Genomic DNA, 10,084 nt, shown 5'->3' with positions numbered 1-10,084 from the left:
AACCAAATCATATCAGTGTGTTTGGTACGCAGATGGTATTTGAGGCTTAGTACTGCTAAACCTTTCCTTCTGTTCCATGTTTTTCAGTTATGGTTATAGTTTTAATGCAGATACCAATCTGCAGGAAGTATGTTTTTTATTTACTTGGGGAAAAAAACCCTTTCTGATAAGAGCTATTTTAAAGCACAATAATAATAGTATGTCACCATTTCTTTATGTATTTATTTATTAGATTTTAAAAGTTCTTATGACAAAAAATATTATTGATGTCGTCTTTGTCATTGTTGGTGGAGGATTGGACATCTATTGGTGTCTAAAGCCCTGAAATTTGAAAAAATTCTGCCAGAATTTACAGTTCAAGTAGATTGATTGATCATCTATCAACGTCTTTGGTTGGCAATGAATTAACTGTTTTATTTTTGCACCATATGTTTGTATTGTGTTGTGATTTATCTAGTTTGGTGGACTCATTTCTATAGAGAATATCAGGACTGTTGCATTGAGTACAGTAGGTTTTCTTATATTATAGATACTCATTGGCTGCTATTGATGGGACTAGATATCTAATTCATTTTTATCTTGAGGCCTGGCAGCGATTAATTTGATCACTGCCCGTCCCAGGGTCTAAAAAGAAGGGTCAATGGTCCATAAAATTGACAATAGTGACGTTAAAAGCTTGTGTTGATGCATTTTGGCTACATTTATTGTTGTATATCTCCAAGTAGTTGTAATACAATTAGTACACGAGACCAAGAGGGCTGGAAAAAACAGGATTATTAACATGTTTAGCCTCTATGATAAGGCTCATCTTGAACCAGGCGGAGATCTGTTGAGCCGTTCACTCTAGTCTGCAAATATTACCTAATCAAACAAGACGAAACCTCCGGCTCCGGCTATTGCATTTATGCATGTGTTAAAAGTGTTTAAATTTTGATTATTGTGTTTTCAGCCTTACTTTGACACCTCTCTCTCTTTCTCTCGCTCTGCTTGTTCAAATATTGCAAACATGGATCACGAACAAAAAGAAATGGAAGATAGCAAGCAGCCTGCAACAGGTCCGCGTCCCATCGACAAAATCGTTATTTACTAGGAAATAAAGATTGCTCAACTGTTTAATTAAAGCCAACTGCTCTGCGTGCTTCACGCAGCGACAACAGCCTGCTGTTTAATGATCTTGCATTGTCTGAAGTGATCCTAGCATGTGGTGCTGGGGATTAGGATCCCCCCCTTCGCCTAGGACATCATCTTTATTAACGATTTGAATCCTATTCTTAATTGATGTGGGCTTATCTGATTCTCCACTGATGCACGTTGGGCAAAAACGCAAAACAAATAAGTGATTGTCAAACAGCGTTAACCCAGCCAAGCAAAAAGGCATTTTACAGCGATTTTTCTCTTTTGTATCTTGTTGGAAATTGATTCGGCTGTTTAAGAAGAGATTCTGCACTCACAGTGGTGCTTACTAAACAGAGAGAAACGACCCTTGCAGGCGGCTAGTGAGGTTTAGTCAATACTGATCACTTCTAATGCATGAAGCCTCATCTCTACACCTTCTCATTTCACCCCGGCTGTCTCTGGAGTTTGCCAACCTTTAACGATAGGAACCACGCTTCTTTTCAAGAATTACAGACGATTCTTTTATTCCATTTCGATGATAGTCACTCAAAATGAAAGGAAAGGGTCTACTGCAAAACAACAGGCCAAGGGATTCAGCTACCTCCTTAAAGACCCCTAGAGACAAGTGGGTGCTCAATTGCTTAGAGGCTGGAGTCCTACAGTGGAGGGCTTGCTGCGAAGAGGCTGTTTTTTTTTGGTGTCTTTTTCTTTTGAGACTGACCGAAATGAGAATGGAGGGGGTTATGTGATACCTCTCCCACTGAGAGTTCTTTTCCCTGCAACACTCGGGCTTCTCGGTCATAACGGGTTGTTTCTCTTTGATGATGTTGACCATGGATGTTTGTTAGCGGTTCTTTGCGAGTACAAAGGAATTCACAGAAATGGGTGCACATACAGATGCTTCTCTGGGGTGGGGAAATGAGTATACAATGCTAGTTGACATTTGTAAATCTATTCTTACTCTCTCACTCTCGTACTCCCTTTTCAATGAGCATTCCTAAGTTGAAAATAATAATGATGAGTTGATTCCCCAAAGCCAAAAACGAAGCATTTTTGGAATTTAATTTTTTTGGATCTGAGATTGTGCACCTTTCAAAGAACAATCTTTGCCTCGTAATATTTCACCAATTCCTGCTGAGACATTGTTGCTTTTTTTCCACTTGGAAAAGAATAGAAACTTTTTGTTGTTGTTTTTTTTTTAAATGCAAATAAATGAAATTGGACAGAAATGAATTTAAAGAACTGAGCCAAGCTTTCACGTTTTCAGTCATCTTTGCTAAACAGTGCATTATTGTAAACAGGCTTAAATTAGGAAGAGAAATGTCCTTGTTTCAACTCTTTCCTCATCCAAACAAACATTTGCTGAGACCCTGTGAAATCTCTTAAATCCACTGAAGCAGAGAGGCCTGCGATTTGCAGCATAACTGAGCTCGGAGAATTTGCTTTTAATTAAAGCCAAGATCCAGCGCGCTTAGTTCAGGTGAGAGAGGAATAAGGGCAAAAGGTCTCCTTGGATAAAACCTCTAATATTCCTCTGGCCATGAATGAGGAGCTTTGTTCATGGTGAATAGTGGGAGACATCATTTGATCTCCCACTGATGGAGCCTCCGCTGCAGAATAATTGCTTCTTTTATAAAGCCGTTTAAGAGGCTCGATTCAAGTGATTGTTTGTCAAATGGGCATCTGTGAGGATCGGGCCGGAAGGTGTGGCAGCCACTCAAGCGGCCACCAAAACCTTTGAGGAATCCATTTTAGCTTTCGTTTACTGCTCTGTGTGCTATTACCTGAATCAATCGGCAATCCTCCCGTGGATGCAGTTTTTAGGGGGAACTGATCACTTCTATTTTGATTGTCTTCTCTCTGCGGTCTAATTGAACTCTGAGCCCATAACCATGATGACGCTTTTGTATTGTCTATGTCGGTTACAAATGACTGTTTAATGGAGAGGCATCCTGAGCGTCAATCACTCTATTACAAAGCCTGGGCTTAATGCTTCTGTGCAGCGGTCAAAGAGGAGGATTACATTATTTTTAGAGCCTTTAACTTACCTCTTTCAGTGTAAAAGGTCAGCACCCATCTTAATGGACCATTGAGTATTATCAGGATTACAATGAGCTCTTCTCCCCGCCAACCCGGGTTTAATTTTTAAGCTTCATAGGCCCAGTTTAAATCGTCTTTCTGTGATTTGTGCAGCCTGTGCGGTGCTGCAGTCGACTGGTATTTGAATTACCCCTCAGGCTTTGGATGACTGCATCGAGGTTTTAACACTGGAATCATTGTGGGACTGCATGAGAATTTATTTTTTATTTTTTTATGAAGAGCTCCTGCATGTTTCTTCTAAAAAAAACCTGCTAAACATTTTTGGAGAACTGTTAGTGGACTTATAGACAGACTGGCAGAAGTTTTGATTAACAGCAAAGAAAAGCCTTTTGTTCGAGGTTTTTCTTCTTGCATTCACACCCAAGTTTCACTGTAAAGCTCAATGTTACACCGGTGTACCACAATACTTCTGTTCAAATACGCTTGTTTAGTTTAGCGTTTTGTTGATTTTTTATTTTTTTTGCCAGTATTTGGACTGAATATAAGCACACCCGTTTTAAGCGGCCTCGACAGGATTGACTCTGAAGGAGTTGCTATCATGATATTTTTAGGTGTTCTCATGTAAGCATTTGGAGCAGAATCATTGTCAAAAACCCATGGGACCAGGAAACGTCAATGGTTTTCAATATGTGTTTCTCTACATTTTGGAGTTCTGTTGGAGAATATATATAAATACTTTTACCTCCCGGATCGGGCCGTTTTCCTTTATTTTCGCTCTAGAGCCGAGCTGTCTGACAGTTCAAATAGAGTGTCACCATTGCAACCTTCATTGGGATTTTTATTGCATTTACGCTCATTGAAGAGGATGGAGGATGTTTAATCTCAAATAAGTCCGAAATGGAGCTGAACACACTTTAAACATTGAGTCATTTAGGAAATCACTTCATTTAGGTAATAACAATGTGACAAACGCAGGTATTTATGCGTTTGTTTGATGAGATGATAGGAACAGTCTCCCGAGTAAACGCTGAAGTGGAGGTGAACGCCGTCTCTAGCAAATGTCTCATTCATCCGTCCTTTGGGAGGCTGTCCCATTTAATAAATACAGGCAAATGCTCTTCAAGCTTCAAAAAGAAAAAGCCTTTGACAACATTTCACGACACAAAAAAATGTTGCAAAAATCAGTGACTGATGTGTTTCCTTTTGAGTGGCCACTAGTAATTAAGCATATCAGGCATCTAGCCAGACACTAATGCAGTCACACACTGAGATCAACCATTTGTTTAATTAAAATGGCTTTGCGTGAAATGGAGAGCCAAAATTCCATTTCCCAAACTCTACCTTGGTCATGTTTGCCAAAATGAATAAAGTACTTTGGCCATGTGAACGTGTTGGTGAGGGGAACAGGCATGTCCACACTCCATTTTCAGGGGGTCATGCACTTTGTTGAGCAACCATCTGTGCTCAGTGAGCCACTCGAGTCTGATGTGCGCACGCTTGGCATCCAGCTGTTTGCTCGCCTTTAGTTTCGACATATGCAACTGCTCTCTTTTCACAATGCAAAGTGCTTTATCTAAATGCAAAGCCGCCTAAGATTTATATTGCTTGGCGGTCGGTGACCACGAGTTAGTGCCGCCAGCTTACATGTCAAAAAATAGTTAACCCTTCATAGGGCACGAATTTAACGCATTGATGGCGCTAGACGTCCAAGTCATAATGACTGGGAGAGGCCATGACATCATGATTGCTGCCTCTAGCGCGTCCATGGCGTTAAAGATGAGCATTCCTAGCTTGTCATCCCAGTTAAATTAATTGGACATCTGATCTTTTTAATGGCATGTATTAAATCAAATGTTAGGCTTTAAAAAAGACATAAATAATATTGATTTGAAAAATGAAGAAATGTCCTTTACATATGTGGACATCATTTAGGTCACATATTACTTTTTAGGTGTAAATTATTTTTATTTTACCATCAAATAGTCCCTTGCGCTATAAAGAGTAACCATTATTTAAAATAATAATAATAATAAATAAATAAAAACTAACCCTCTAATTTGCACTACGGTATGTGTGTGAACGTGAATGATTGTTTGTCTCCTTGGATCCTACGATGTCTATAGTTGGCTGGGATATGCTCCTGCACCCTCTGCGACCCTTCTGACCCCTACAAAAATGAATAATTACTAGCTTTTATTGCATTTGCTGTTGGATTTAATTGATTAAAATGTATTAATGTGAATTGACATAGTGGAAAGACACTTGTTGGGGTGGGAAGAAGGGTCAGGGCTGCCAGGGTGGCTCTATTAACTCTTCTCTTCTTCTACTGGGAGACTGAAGACACCCTATATGACACCATCGTTCATCACCTGCCTGTTTTTGTTTCTATACAGCTGCTATCAATCACCTGAAAAGATTGTCGTCATGCCAGAGTAACCTTTGCTGTGAGCTCAATGATGAATAGAAAAGATGACACGTTATATAAACAGCTTGATTCTAACTATTACTTAAATATCACATTGAGGTGAAATGCTTTTGTGAAGCCATGAGAAAGTGCAAATTTAACTCAGGTCATGTCCAAAACATTAGCCACAGTCTATATTGTGTAAACATCTGTCCTGAAGAATAGGGAACAAACACAGAGGCCAAGAAAAACAAAAGCAGGTAATGACAGAAAGATCTATAGAGCTGTAAAAAATATCTATATATAATAAAATGTGAGAAACAGCATCCTGGAATAAAACCCATCAAGATAAAAAGATGCCAATGTTACACTCAAAAATGTAAGCAGGTCATAATCCAAAAGAAGAAAAAGTCCAGACCATCTGTTCCAATACTTCTGTTTAACATGAGAAATGCTGCTGTTACAAATGTGTATTTGCCAGGGAGTCAAAGATAAAATGTTGATCTTCTCTTTGATGTTTGTGTTTTGATGGTAAACCCAAATGTTTTTAGTCGACAGCAAAATATAAGCAATTGGCCTCAATGTTGAAATAGATTTGGAGGAGAGCGAAGATCCTCTCCTCCCTAGAGGTCTCTCAACTTAAATCAAATCCAAAATGTTTTTATATAAGAAGGATCATCTAGTGTGATCATGTTTGAGGTCCCCGGCGCCTGAGAAAATGATTTCTTTTTGGCAACAAAGATTTTGACGAGTGGAAAATTGATAGCATCTGTGGACAGCGAGATGATAGCTCCATCGCGTACTATCTCACACACTTTTTGTACTGTATTTACAGCATTATTTTGTATCCATTCCCTCTCTGTGCTCAGACGTCAAAATCCCAAACCCCAAATGTACATTTTGATCACTTTTTATTGAGATGTTGTCAGTCATAACGAGTGATATTCCGCTCTGCAGTGAAGGCCGCATGAGGTGTAGATCTGTAGAGCTGTCTTGCTCAACTCCAATCTCAATTCAACAATGAGTCCCAAGACGAAGACGAATAATATTTATGGGCTGACTTGTGGAACCATTTGCCTGCAGCGTGAGCTGAGCTGGCTGTCAGCCCGTTCACCATAGATGAACTTTGACGTTTGCTCCCCTAAATCCTCTATGATTAAATATTTGCTGGCTCATTTAATATGAATGTGAATAAATGGTCAGGCAGTGGGTTCATGTCCGTTCCGCTGCGGTAATTGCTATGATTTGACAAAAAGACCTCCACGGCACCTCGTCTTTTTCATTTCCTCCTCTCTTTCTTCCGCAGTTGTTGTCAAAAATCCCGACTGATTTTTAAGTCGCTACTTTTCTGGACTAATTGAATGGAATTAATATGACATGCACACGGAGGCAATGCATCCAGTAGCACTCTTGAAATATGTGGGCCTGTGGGAAAAAAAAGGGCTGCACATGCACAGGCAGCTAATTCCATGATTGATCATGTCCTTGACGGTTCTCCACTTTCTCTGTCACTGACAAAGCCTAGAAACTATTAGAATACATTAAAGTGTGTCACAGTATTCCTGGAGGATACGGTCTTCTTACTTTTGAGGGACTTTTTCCCTGCTCTGGCAGAGCTATGATGTTCACCTTTCACTCAAAATGTGCTTATCATTTTCCCAAGAGCTTTTGTCTTAGGCGGTGGTAAACATGCTTCCATCAGAAATATTTTTCTCCCCCACTTTTGGCTCTCTGGCAAGATGCATCATCAGCCAAAAAAAAAAAAAAAAAACTGATATTTTTTCAAAGGATAGAAATGTCAAATACCTTGATGTACACAGAATGTTATGACAGTCACCTCCACTATACCTTTAATACACAAGATGCTCAGTATAAGACATGATTGTGGAAATGTCATAGGATTAGAACCACACAAATGCATTATCACTGTTCCCAATTCACCACTGAATATCACTTTCTTTGACTCATACACATAGAATGAGTCCTTATCTTTTATCTTTATTGCTTATCTCTGTTGGATGTTCCAAGGATTGCCTCTTTCCAATTAGTAGCTTGTATGTGAATCCCATTTGCTTTCAGCAGTTCTTCACAGTTTAGTCACAGACTTTGTTAAATATCTAACTTTCTTAAAAGAAAAGAAAACATTTATGCTGCTTTTACAATTATCTCTGAAAGATCAAACATGTCAAAATGCTTTCAGTGCTACTGACAACCATAATATTGCTGGTCACTATAATTATGATGTGAAATTTTCATACCATTTCATCTTTAATTGGGAGTGAGGGAGAGTTAATGTTGAGCATAGAAATTATTATCAATGTCGATCACACGGATGAGGGAATTAAGTCCATAGAGGAACCAGCAAAAAACGATTACTAAATCCTGAGAGACACGAATTGAATGTTGAGGCTGCAAAGTATGTATGGTGATGCAAATATCCCCCTTTGGGAAAAGATGGAGGGAAGATGATTTACTGTACCGAAAGAGCAAATCTTTTGCGAAGGTAACTTTTTGTTACCGATTCTCTATAGCAAGATGGCAAGCATCTCACTGTCAGTATAAATGCACCGTAGCATTGTAAGTCTAAAAAAGAAAAACGCAAACACAGCAGCAGATGGGGCTTAAGGTCGCCAGTAGGCATTGCAGATGTTGGATGATTCCTTTCGTGGATGTTTAGCCTGTTGTCGGCGGCATTTCCAGCTCACAGGCCGCCTTGGGATTGGAGACCCAGGGGCTAAGGCCCATGGGCCCTCCATTGGTTGTTTTTGAGTTGAGTTTGCCTTAGTCCTGCCTTGTTTTGTGTTGAGATGCAGATCATCTTGATATCAAGTCATTTGTTGTCAGTGGATACTTATGCAAGACTGGAAAAACTACCATGGTTACAGAAAGAGTGGAGGCGTTACTTTGAAAAAAAATGCTTACAGATGTATTGCTTCATGTAAATTCATGTCCTCTTCATTGTTTTGGAATCACTGCCTCAAAGGCTGTACACGTACACGGAATTCATAAACCTTTCAGATAAAAACAATTTCCAAGGATGATATACTGTTTTTATTCATTTAGTGGCAGAGTGCAAGATAAGATCAATACTTTGCCTGTCTGCTGACTAATGTCTCCCTCCACCTGCAAGACAAAAGTTTGCAACAGTCCTTCTTGTAAATTGCAATAGTTTTTTTTTATGTATTTTTTTTGTTACCCTCAACCCATGCAAGGATTAACCAATATAGCACAATGATTTAAGAGAGGTGGAAGATCTCTCTCCTTGATCACTGGATAGAAACAGCTTGAAACTAGATAGCCAGCAGTTTTTAGTTCTTTTAGTTATTATTTTTTTAATATACCATTGGTGCATGTTGTGTCTGGAGCTTTCTAGCTTATGTGCTTTTATTATACATTTGAAAACAGACTTGCCCGTTTTTGCAAGTGACAATGGAACTGGTCTCAGTTATTAGAATATTTCTTTGCCGTTTTATTTCTTTGGTATGAACAAATTTATATCCATCTGTATTGAACCCACTAAAGTGATTTAGTAATGCAGTGACCTGTGACTCTCATCATTTTTAAGTTCCACACTTTGAGTGTTTGGCATTTGGGGAATTAATATGACCGACTAAAAGAGATTTGGTCAGACCGAGCCCAGTTAAAATGCTAACCTTAGTGGTGAAAACTCTCATAGGGGTTTGAAAGTCATTCTTAAAGACACGAGTAAAGTTTAGCCATTTAGGAATAACACAGAGTGGATGTCTTTTTGCACATCACTGCCCAATGGACAGCAAAAGACTGTGAGCCATTGCCAGGCAGGTTTCAGGTGACAAAGCGCTGTGCACTTTTGTATTGGTGGCAGACAGGAGTCACAAAGTTGAGTGCCCTCTTGAATACTCTGAGAAATTCTCAGCGGAGGGTTGTGTTACAACTACCAATTATCGCCTCTTGGACTTCTCTCAGAACATAACACTTCTTTGAGGAGACTGCAGGACCACAAATACATGAATACCTCTATAATAGGTATTTAGTTCTGCTATGTGTAAATGTCCAACTTTGAAAAATTAACACAGATTGTACCCTAGTAAAGTCTAACTGCTGCATTCTGATATGCCTAACACAGCACAGAGTGGGAGATACACTAAAGTGCAATGAACAAAACCTCAAGAGACAACATGAAAAACTAGTTAAATTCCCTACTACAGCTGTCCATTGTGAAGGTGTCCTTGGGTCAGACATTGGACTCCAAATTGGTTGGCAGCTCCTTGCATGATAGCAGCAGCATTAGTGTATGAATGTGACATGTCAAGTGTTGTGTGAACCCTGCATTTGAACGGCGCAGGTCAAATTTGCTCTCTATTCTCCACAAACTTCTACATTCATGCCTAAATGGTGAATTCATGTATAATCTGTGAAACCACTTGGAATAAAATTCAGGTGACAGTCGTTCATCTGCAAGATGCTTGGCTTCGGGGTTCCGCGATGCAGAAGAGCTGGTTGGCCTCCTGGCTATTGTCGAGGTGCCCTTGAAGGCGTGCAGTC

Source organism: Stigmatopora nigra, chromosome 4 (genome assembly GCF_051989575.1).
Source record: "Stigmatopora nigra isolate UIUO_SnigA chromosome 4, RoL_Snig_1.1, whole genome shotgun sequence".
NCBI classification, from domain to species: Eukaryota; Metazoa; Chordata; class Actinopteri; order Syngnathiformes; family Syngnathidae; genus Stigmatopora; species Stigmatopora nigra.
Note: the sequence above shows the minus strand (reverse complement) of the source record.